Below are 12110 nucleotides of genomic sequence, written 5' to 3'. Positions count from 1 at the left end.
TGTGGCTTTGTGCATGCAATGGACACTGGGTGTGTGTACCACATGCAATGCACACTGAGTGTGCAATGCACACTGGGCCCTCTCAATCTTGGGCACATGTGGCCTGCATTAAGTAAATCCATATGTTGAATACTATTTATTGTATTGAACTTAGTGTTTTTTTATGGCTTGGTTGTTTCCTTGTATGTTAAAGTCTGATATGTCTGCATTTGGGAGTGTTTGGCTTTTTTTACCTAGCATGTTAGAAATCTTAAATAAAATAAATTGCATATGAAATGTTTTCTGCAATTTAATATTGTCCCCATACCTGGAAGGAAGATGGAAGACCATGTTAAAGGCCACAACTTTACTAATGAGAACTCTGAGAAGACAAAACAAAATAAAAAAAAATCCTTCCAGTAGCACCTTAGAGACCAACTAAGTTTGTTATTGGTATGAGCTTTCGTGTGCATGCACAGTTCTTCAGATTCATATCTAAGGTGCTACTGGAAGGATTTTTGTTTGTTTGTTTTGACTGCGGCAGAGCAACATGGCTACCTACCTGTAATCTGAGAAGACATGCAGCCACCAACTCAATGGCTACTAGCCAGAATGCATATGCTCTACAACCAATGTTGGAGGCAGCATGTTTCAAAGGCCAGTTGCTGAGAATCAGAAGTGAGGAGGATGCTCTGGTACTCAGATCCTACTTTGGGAGTTCCCAGAGACATCTGGTTGTCCACTGTGAGAACCAGATTCTGGACTAGATGGGCTTTGATCTGATCCAGCAGCCTCTTCTAATCTTCTTAATACAGATCCCCAGCATCTCTATTTGTGGGCCTAAACGTAATGAAGAGCTAGAAGGGAGAATCCCTTCTCTTCCTCAGGTAGGTGACATGGCCCGGACTTGTGGAGCAGCATACTAATAGGGATAGACATTCTGTGAATTTTAGATTCTCCTTTTCCCAGTCCTAAATTCAGATTTCCGTATCAGTTTATAATTTATTTATTTTCCGTATCAGTTTGTGATTTTAAAACCTCACTTAAATTTTAAAACCTCACTTATTTTAAAACCTCACTTAAAAAACTCACCAGCAAATCTATCCTAATACAGTGGTGCCTCGCAAGACAAAATTAATTCGTTCCGCAAGTCTTTTCGTCTTGCGAGTTTTTCGTCTTGTGAAGCACGGTTTCCCATAGGAATGCATTACATACAGTCTGTCCCCCGACCTCTTCTGAAGGCCGGCGGGGGGCGAAAGTCTTTGCTTTCCCCCCCCCCGCCTGCCTTCCCGGGACAGCAGAGACTTCTCCGCTGTCCCGGGGTGATTTAAAAGCCCCTGGGAAGGCAGGCAGGGGGGACAAAGACTTTTGCCCCCTGCCAGCCTTCAGAAGAGGTCCTTCTTCTTGCGAAGCAAGCCCATAGGGAAATTCGTTTTGCGAAGCGCCTCCAAAACGGAAACCCTTTCGTCTAGTGGGTTTTTCGTCTTGCGAGGCGTTCGTCTTGCGGGGCACCACTGTATGTACACCTTTGCATACGCTTTCCTGTAATATAATGCAAGTTTGTGTGTTATTTTCACTAACATTTTTATGAACACGTCACTGTAGTATATGCATTTTTTTGTAATTGCTACTTGGCTGGAAAACAACATTGCAAAATTCAGCGAAGGGCCAATTTTGCAGGATTTCAAAGAATTCTGCTTTGTGTATTGTGCCAGGAAGTGCAAATCATATAGTAGGTTCACATTTAAACACCAAGTGAACCAAATCCCTCCCACCCCCACTCCTCCATACTACACAATGGCAGATGGGTAGGCTAACAAAATAAGCCAAAGGTGGGGGCAGTGCCACCATTAAATAGGGCAGCACAGAATGCTCTGCAATTAGCTGCAAAGCAGTTGGGAGGAGTCTCCCTCCCTCCATGCTCACAGACAAATCTCAGAGGGATGCATTCAATGCATCTTCCATGTAGGAACAGAGCAGGCTCGCCCCTGTTGCACTTCCAGCTTAATGTTTGTTTTGCAGTCCTTGTGCTTGCTCCAGAAAGAGGGGATCAAATAATAGGGGTGGGAGAAAATTCAGTTCAGCTCTGATTTAAAGCTGACTCTATTAAATTCACAAGACCATCCTTCAAAATTCACACAGCCATCCTTCAAAATTCAGACTTCTCTGAATTTTGCAGTGCAGTTCGCCAACCAAACCATGTTTACAAAAATGTATTTATTAGGGGAAACAGCTTACAAAAACTTGTACATTCGTCAAATGTACTGCATAGTCAAAGCTGCATAGACAGTGGGATTTATCTGGGGATATTTTCACTAAAATGCTGGTGAATTTGGGGAAAATTTTAAGAATACAAATGCATATTGTTGCAACACATGAAGAACTGAATTAAGGTTGGGAAAAATGAGAAACTGAGAGAACTTAAACTGACATATCCTTCTATTTCTATCAGGGAACAGGCATGAGTTTTGCAGATGTGAGCTCTTTCTTGGCAAGCTGGAAATACCACTTCTTTCTTGTGGTCTGGTGGTTGGGGTTAAGGTCGGTAGCTGTTCTGCCAGACCTGGCATTCAGCTCTTTTAACCGCAACTTGATGCATGAAGCAATATTAAAGTTTTTGCAGCTCGAGCTGCTGTTAAACCACAAGAACGGGCCAGGCTATATATTTGTTACTGACATCCGTCTGTCTCAAGAGGCATTGGAGGGCACCTCTGGGGGGCGAAGGGAAACCTCTGGGATAGCAGCACCAAAGTGGCCTCCCCAGGCTGCAAACCTGGGCAGTGTGTATGGAGGTCCTGGGCTACCCAGACGACAAGACCCTCCTCTTGACCTCACTGATTTGTCCAAATGAAAGCAAAGCATTATATTTGGCACTAACTTGGCTGCAGAAGTTGTCGGAAGGAGACATACAAGCCACCATCCAACCATCTTAAGGACTATACTCTGGATACGTGCAGGCTTTAGCCTTTTCTTCTCCTGAAGTTATCCCGCAAGGCAGCAGAAGTTTAGGGTTAGAGTTTTCCTTCTCCTGGATAGGCTACCTTCCCAGGTTGATGAGTCCCACCTGCCTCTCACTCCTCTCTGCACTAAGTAAGTTCCATTGGAAGGATGTCCAGTTGCCAAGTATATCGCTTAGACCACTCTAAAATATCCACCAAAATCAATAGCTGTCCCAAGGCTAGTACTACTACTACTACTACTACTAATAATAATAATAATAATAATAAATTTCATTTATATCCTGCCCTCCCCAGCCGAAGCCGGGCTCAGGGCGGCTAATAACAATCAGTAGGGTTCTTCCAGCACGAGAGAGAGAGAGAGAGAGAGAGAGAGAGAGGCAGACAGACAGACAGACAGACACACACACAGAGAGAGAGAGAGAGAGAGAGAGAGAGAGCGCCAGCTGGAATGCCAAGTTACAACTCTGCCAGCTTATAATATTTGCTTGCTTAAGTCCTGCAGGGGATTAGCAAACCATTTTGCACTAGCTTGGCTGAGAGGTCCAAACAAGAGGCAAGAACAAATGACCCAGAACACTCTTGGATCAGAACTCACAAAATTTGCTAGGATTCACTAACAGAAATGTACAAAACAGAATGCAGTCAAGGAAAACAGAGAAAATGTTTTTGGTGCTAAATTCTAGGACTTGCTCTGCCTCAGGAGTGGGGAATCTTTTTCATCCCAAGGGCCACTTTGCCTTCTGGGGGCCACATGACAGTGGTGGGCAGGTCCAGAGGCAAAGAGGGATGGAAAAATGAATGTAATTCTTACCTTTATACAGCCAGATAATTTCTTTTTCTTTTTTGCATATCATTTTTATTAGTTTTACATTAATACTTCCCATTACAATATCTCCTTTTATCTTATATTATACATTTCGGCTTTTTAGGGCCCTGACTTCCTTCAAACCTTCCTTGTGAGTTTCTATCTTTCATTTCAAATTTCTGCATTTTCACTATCTATGTTTTTGATTTTACAGCCAGATAATTTCTACACAGAATCACACTCTAAGCTTCCTCCAGGCATACAAGAGTGATTATCAGAATTTAAGGAAGCAGTCCAGACAGGCAAAAACACTCAATGAGGATGTGAAACAAAGTTTCTGAGTGGCGTGTCCTTAGGAGAAGGGTATGGTTGAGGAAGGGGGTGTCCTGGGGAAGAATCTTAGGGACCAGGCAGGGAGATCTGGAGGGCTGCTTTTGGCTCCCAGGCTTGAGGTTCGTCAGCTGATCCAAGTAGGTCTAGCAGGTAGGCAGGCTAGACACAGCAAAAGAGGAGGATCCCTAGGAAAATACAATACAGAAATCTAAAGTCTGTCCAGCTTCCTCTATATACAGTCATACCTTGGCTTACAGCTGCTTCAGGTTGCGGTTTTTTGGGTTATGGACCGCCAAATCCGGAAGTACCAGAACGGGTTACTTCTCTGGGTTTCGGCGGCCGTGCATGTGCAGAAGCGCTAAATTGTGCTTTGCGCATGTGCAGAAGTGCCAAATCGCAACATGCAGATGCACAGATCCTGCATGGATCATGTTCGCAACCCGAGCATCCACTGTACAACTGAAACTGAAAGTACTTAAAGACAGACATGCATGCATATTTATAGAGCTTCCTCCAGAAAACAGAGAACAATACTCTTTTCCTTGTGCCTATTCTTAAGGTTGTGCAACATCACTTGTTGTGCAACTATGGAATAAGTGTCACAGGAACTATGAGAAAAGTGTCTGATACAAATAGTGACATGAAATAGTGACCTTCCTCTTTCAGCAGACCTTCCTCTGTCTGCGTGTACGTATGTGGGAACTATTTCCAACTGCTTTTATATGGAATTAATTTTTAATGGTCATATTGTTTTTATATATGGAATTGTTTTTCATTATTGTATGTACGACACTGTTTTTCATTCTTTTTAACTTGTTTTCTGGTTTTAACTTTTGTTTGTTTGTTGGATAACCGCAGCACAAGGTCTCTCACTTTCTGTCTGCATCATTCTTCAAAGGCTGCTTCTTATTTGGAGGCTGGATAGGCTTCACTGTATGACTCGGCTACAGATTCTTACTGTGTGTAAGAACCTGTGTGTACCTGTGTTAGATTCAGGCAAAACAAAATGACTACACATTGTCCCCTTAAATATAGCTCACCCAACAGGTAACTAAATCATGTGGCTGGGTCGGCTTGCCAAAACAGAAAAGTGCTCAGTGGGTATCTAAAACGATACAGTGAGGGGGTTTCTGTAATGTCAATAGTCGGGGAGTACCAAAGCTACATTAAAGGGCATCCAGGGCAGCTATCTACCAGCTCCACCTGGTACGCAGGCTGAGACCCTACCTGCCCGTGGACTATCTTGCCAGAGTGGTGCATGCTCTGGTTATCTCCCACTTGGACTACTGCAATGCGCTCTACATGGGGCTACCTTTGAAAACGACCAGGAAACTGCAGTTAATCCAAAATATGGCAGCTAGACTGGTGACTGGGAGTGGCTGCCAGGACCACATAACACCGGTCCTGAGAGATCTGCATTGCCTCCCAGTATGTTTCCAAGCACAATTCAAAGTGTTGGTGCTGACCTTTAAAGCCCTAAAAGGCCTCAGTCCTGTGTACCTGAAGGAGCATCTCCACCCCCCTCGTTCAGCCCGGACACTGAGGTCCACCACTGAGGGCCTTGAGGTGGTTCCCTCATTGCAAGGAGTGAGCTTACAGGGAACCAGACAGAGGGCCTTCTCAGTAGTGGCCCCTACCCTGTGAGACGCCCTCTCTTCGGATGTGAAGGAAATAAGCAGCTATCTTATCTTTAAAAGACATCTGAAGGCAGCCCTGTTTAGGGAAGTTTTTAATATTTAATGCTGTATCGTTTTTAACACTTGATAGGGAGCCGCCCAGAGTGGCTGGGGAAACTCAGTCAGATGGGCGGGGTATAAATAAATTATTATTATTATTATTATTATTATTATTATTATTATTATTGAGTAGCTCCATGCTAATGCCGAACAGCCCGCTTGCTGCACTTGCAGCAAGTGAACATTGCGCAGATCTAAGTGGTCAAAGCAGCACGCCATCTGTTTGTTATTATCCTATGCATCATTTGTCATACAGTAGCATTGTGTAACCCACTGGTGTGTATTGTTTAATGACTCTGTACATGCTGAGTAAGACAGCTGAAGCAAAGAGCAGCTACCATAATGGACAGTTAGCAGGCCTCATCTTAGCCACACTGAGGTATCTCTTGTGTGTAAGACCCTGAACCTTTAAGAACAGTTAATGAGGATCCCCTCATTGCTTTAACAGGATTTTTGAATTTCCCCAGCACTGCAAGTTCCTTCTCTGTTTGTTTTCTCTATGTTAGAAAGAGCTGTAAGTTTCAGCTTCCTGAGATGTCTGCCATGGAGCTTAGGTGATTTTCTGTCTCCAGCCAGCAGACAGATCGAGCTTCAGGAAGTGGTTTTGTGGTGGCACAACCTGAAAGACAGAACCTGGGGAGAAGGATGCTCTGTACATAGAATAATAGAAACGTAGAGTTGTAGAGTTGAAAGGGACCCAGAGGAACATCTACTGTATTTTTTGTTCCATAAGACGCACTTTTATCCTCCTAAAAAGTAGGGGGAAATGTGAGTGTGTCTTATGGAGCGAGTGGCGCTGCACAGAGAGGGAGAACTGCGCAGCGCTCCTTCAGCGACGCACCTGTCCTGCGAAGCCAGAGGAGGAACAGAGGGGGCTCCTTCTGTTCCTCCTCCTGCTTCACTAAAGGGGCACTGCACAGTTCTCCCTCTCTGCGCAGTGCCCCTTCAGCGATGCACCTGTTCTGGCTTCTGCCTTAGCCATGCGCAGCCTCTTCGGGCAGGGGGAGCCTTCATCCCGCTGCCCAGGAGAGGCTGCGCACAGCTATCCCATGAGCCAGGACAGCAAGAGGGATCGCTGCGCAGCAATCCCACTTGCTGTTCTGGCTTATGGGATTCAGAATATTTATTTTCTTGTTTTCCTCCTCCCAAAACTAAATGCACGTTATGGTCTGGTGCGTCTTCGTCTTATGGAGCGAAAAATATGGTAGTCCAAGCTCTAGAACAGGAGAAAAAAAGTTTGCTCCATCTTCCCTGTAACAGCACATTACATATTTGAAGATGACTAGCAAATATCCACTCTGTCTACACACACACATACATTAGGGAAAAGTGCTCAAAAATGAATATATTATAGAAAACAACATGCAAACATGCTGATGTATTTTCATGATTTTTCTTTTCTATACCACAAATTGCTGTGGAAATATGGAACACTCATTTTTCAATTTTAAACCAAGAGCACCAAAACTGAGCAGTCCTTCCACCTCCATCTCTTAAAAAATATATTTTTAATCGTTTCCAAAGGGGAAATTTTGTGAAAGGGGTATACATACAACTTTTTCCCATCTGCAACTTCTCAGCCATTTCTGACTGGGGCAGTCACAGAAGTTAATTTGTTAGAAAGGATGCGTAATGTAGCAAAAGCAAGCCAAAAGGGGTGTTGGCTCTCATTACAGGACAAATTGGACTGTTGACATGGCTTTGAAGGTGTGGAAGAAGAAGGATGCTACTTTTCTGATCTATCTGTGGTTAGGCAGAAAAAAGTCCTAGTAGCAGCAACGTAAAGCCACAAAGTGTGTCCTTTCCTAGCAATTTCCCTGTAATTTGCTCAGAACATCCTCCTTCATTTCCTTAATTGAACCTGGTTCCAAAACACACTTCTTGCCAAGGCAGTTCTTGCAAGCAGGGATGGGAGATGCAGAAGCTGGCTTTGAGAGTGAATAATAGAACTGTAGAGTTGGAAGTGATCCTTTTTTATATATAATAATTTTTATTAAGGATTTTACATTACAAAAAATAAAAGGGGGAAAAAACAGAAAACAGAAAAAATATCAAACAAAAATTGTTAAAAACAATCAATCTTTCCATCTCCTTATTTTTCATTCACTTGTTTCTCGGACCTCCTCATACCACCTTTTTTTGTATTCCAAATCACATTATTAATTCAACAATTTCTTTCCCTCTTTTTACTACCCAGATCTTATTCTTAAATTATTACAATCTTAGATTTTTACTTATATAAACCCATTTTTTCATATTCTTTTAACCCATCACAGCTAGAAACCACTTAGTTCCAATCCAACATTATTCTAAAATTCCTTAATTTTACAATAGCTCTGTAAATAGTCTTTAAATTTCTTCCAATCTTCCTCCACTGACTCTTCTCCCTGGTCTTGAATCCTGCCGGTCATTTCTGCTAATTCCATATAGTCCATCACCTTCATCTGCCATTCTTCCAAAGTGGGTAGGTCTTGTGTCTTCCTATATTTTGCCATAAGTATTCTTGCTGCTGTTGTGGCATACATAAAGAAAGTTCTATCCTTCTTTAACACCGATTGGTCAACTATGCCCAGGAGAAAGGCCTCTGGTTTCTTCAAGAGGGTATATTTAAATACCTTTTTCAGTTCATTATATATCATCTCTCAGAAAGCCTTAATCCTTGGGCACGTCCACCAAAGGTGAAAGAATGTGCCTGAGTTGGAAGTGATCCTGAGGATCATCTTGTCCAAAACATTGTGATGAAGGAATCAAATAGCATAGATGGGGAAGAGAAAGAAACTAGATGCAAGTACTGGAAGGCTACATTTCATTATGGACGATTATGGGTCTTGTGGGATTTTCAGCTAGACTGCTCCAGAAACACAGGAGCTCATCTAATTCTGCCATGTTGGGGAGTGGGGAGGGAAATGGAAAAACCTAGTTAAAAAGAAGATTGGAGAGGGTTTCATTAAAGGTTTGCACAATGGTTGACTTTCATAGTGACGTTGAAATCAGTTTCCTCCCCCTCTGCCACAGGGTTTCCAGTCTATTTGTTGCTATTTATGATGGGTTCCTTTTTCTGCAAATGACCTCACTTCCTCCAGATTGTCTCATAAGGACTTGCACTTTTGTCTGTTGGACAGATGCTCCAACTTTCTCAAGGCACATGTGAATATGCCCACTGGCATCTTTTTGAAAGAAAGAATTCAGGCTGGTCTTTGAGTCATCTCTGGAAGGTTGTGGTTCTAGTCCTCCGTGGAGACAGAGCAGAGTGACTGATCCCCTAGAACACAAGTAAGTTTAGAGGGGGGGGGAATTTGAAACGCTTAATATAGTGAAATAGTTAGAATTATGATTATTGGTAGACATGAATCCAGAAGTTGAAGCAACTCCCATATTAGGAAAATTACAATGTTTGGGGGCTTTTAAGTTGGTTTTTAGATGTAAACGGGGAATGATCAAGGTGTAGGAAAATTTGTGCAGTATGGAGAAAACGCTAGAGAGGAACTGTTCTCCTCTCTCATAATACAAGAACTCATAAGTGCTGGAGCCTGAGAAGATTTAGGGCAGATAACAAAAAGTATTTCTTCATGCTGCACGTAGTCAAGCCAAGAAATTTCCTACCGCAAAATGTGGTGACAGCCACCAATTTGGGTAGCTTTAAAAGTGAACGAGACAAATGCACAGTAGATAAGGCTATGAATTTCTACAAGGATGTGGGGAAGCCTTGCCTGTTTAATGTGGTATCCTACTGTTTAAATGTATGGTGTGACCGTGGCCTCAGGCAGGTGGAATACCCAAACTGGGAATACTCAAAGGCAGACCTTGTGCTGAGAAGGAATAATGGGGTTTGGGTTTATGAAGCACATCTGTTTAAGCTGGGAGACCAGCTGAGCGTCTTTCATGAACCAGTATATTTTACCTTGTGAGACATCTGCTCTCCATTCACAACACACAGCTGGGCCACCTCCTTGGTGCAATGCAAATCAGGGCCACTGAATTTATGAATGAATTAAGATCCAACCCAACATGAAGCGACAGCCAACACAACACAGCACTGCAATGCACAGTTAGAGTTGGGAACTGATACTCATTCTCTTTTTTTATTACAAATAAAAAAAGAAACTCTAGACTGTTCTTGTGCTTTGGCAACAGCTTGAGCTGCAAAAACTTCAACATTGCATCACACATCAAGCTGCCGTTGAAAGATTTCACTGAAGGGGCTGACAAAACAGCAGTTTAACTACCAACCCACAAAAAAAGAAGTGGTATCTCCAGCTTACTTTAAGACTCACAGAGCTCACGCCTGCTTAGCTCATGCCTGTTCCGTGATGGCGATGGAAGGATTTGTCCATTTCATCCCTCCGTTGTACTTGCCTGATGCTTTGCACTCCAACTCCCAACAGACCCAGCCCCTTGGCCAGTGGTAATGGATGATGGGGGTTGTGATCTGATGACATCCAGAGGGTACCACATTGACCACCCCAGATCTATCCACTGGGGAAACATTATAGTTCGTACTATAAAGGAGACTGAGTGCGTTCCAAGAGAGAGGACAGTCATCTCTGAATGATACTTTGAGCATTAGAGACAGCTTTCCTCACTTAACGTTCTTATCTCATAATCTCACCCTTCTTTTGCAGAAGCTGAGATGACACCCATGAAGAAGGCTCTTGTCCTTGCAATCTATACCTTCTCCTTCCTGACAGGCTTGCCTTCCAATCTACTGGCTGGCTACGCATTCCTGAAGAAAGTGAGGCAGAAGCCAGTGCCCATTGACATCTTCTTGTGCAACTTGACCATCTCCGACCTTTTCCTGCTGTGCTTCCTGCCCTTTAAAATGGTGGAGGTTGCCAGTGACATGACTTGGCCTCTTCCTGGCTTCCTTTGCCCACTCACCAACTTCTTCTTCTACAGCAGTATCTACCTCAGCACCCTTTTCCTCATGGCGGTCAGTGTGGAACGCTATCTCTGTGTTGCCCATCCGGTCAAGCACAAGCTGAACCGCAAGCCAACCTCGGCAAGAGCAGCCAGCATCTTCTTCTGGTTCCTGGCCTGCTCCCACTGTGCCAGCATTGTCTATGCTGTCGAATACCACAACAGGACCCCGTCAGACCTTAACATCACCACGTGTTACTACAGCTTCTCCCCAGAGCAGCTCCACATCCTTCTCCCTTTCCGGCTGGAGCTCTGCATCCTCCTCTTCTGCCTGCCTCTCGCCATCACCCTTTTCTGCTATGTCAACGTGATCTGCATCTTGAGCACCATGCCCAACATCCCTCCCCACAAAAAGAAACGGGCGGTGTGCCTGGCGGTGGCCACGTTGCTCAATTTCGCCATTGCTTTTGCACCATACAACATCTCTCACATTGTGGGCTTCATTAATAAGGAGAGTCCTTCCTGGAGAGTAGAGACTTTCTTCCTCACCTCCCTGAACACCACCTTGGACCCTATCATCTTCTTCTTCTCCTCCCACACCATCCGACGAACCTTCGGCAACTGCTGGTTTGGCATGTGTAGCAAGATCCAGGCTGTTGTGTCGCCCTGCTGTTTGTGTTGCTGCAAGACTCCTGAAGACAACAAAGCAGGAGCTGGACATGTGAAAGCTTCAGATCTCCCCAGTGGACTGGCAGGTGCTCCCACCCCTACTCCTTTTACGACTCAGCAAAGATCTGGGTCATCAGATGACTGAGCAGTCTGGAGCAAGCACGCCACACGAGGAAGCAAACCTGGTGCTTAAGCTCACAGGAAGCAGAGAACATTCAAATCCAAACAGTATCCCCATCCATAATCTGCCAGTTGTTCTAGTTTCCCAACGCAAGTTTTCAACCTGAAGCCATGAACTTACCATTTCAACCTGCATTTTGAACTGGAAATTAACATCACCTTGAAAATGGGGGAAACTTGGTTGTTTTTGGCTGGCAGGAATATCTCAGTTGTCGTCGTTTGCAAACATCAAGGATGAGACTGCATCTTCCAGTGATTTCCAGGTGTTCTACCTCCAGAGTAGGGATGGAGGGAAATCCGTTTTAAATGGATTTATAGGTGGTCTTGGTAGTTCTGACCTGATTGAACTTTTCCTGCGTCAGACTGCCTCTTGCACTGAGAACTCACATGTCTGAGCTGCTTATGTGGTGTCAGTTTTCTTTTTTAAAAAAGCCTGGTTATATGCAAATAGTATGCAGGGGTACAGACATCAGTCTCTGCCAATACATGGGAGAATTCTCTCCACCCACTGGCCACATTTGCCCCCACCTTGGGTTTACGGTCTAATACCTGCTGGTGGAAGGGACGCAAGTGGTGCTGTGGGTTAAACCA

At 44.0% G+C, this 12110-nt stretch overlaps 1 pseudogene across 1 annotated transcript; it reads left to right on the top strand.

Moving 5' to 3' along the window:
* The first annotated feature begins 8939 nt into the window (after positions 1-8939).
* LOC310851879 (free fatty acid receptor 2 pseudogene) lies at positions 8940-12110 on the top strand (annotated as a pseudogene). The gene is made up of 2 exons (XR_014568728.1): positions 8940-9086; positions 10436-12110. The product of XR_014568728.1 is annotated as a free fatty acid receptor 2 pseudogene (transcript).

The sequence above is a fragment of the Podarcis gaigeae genome, assembly GCF_964106915.1.
Source record: "Podarcis gaigeae genome assembly, chromosome: 8".
Lineage (NCBI taxonomy): Eukaryota > Metazoa > Chordata > Lepidosauria > Squamata > Lacertidae > Podarcis > Podarcis gaigeae.
The sequence above is the reverse complement of the archived record's forward strand: the minus strand, read 5'-3'. Positions and strand labels throughout refer to the sequence as shown.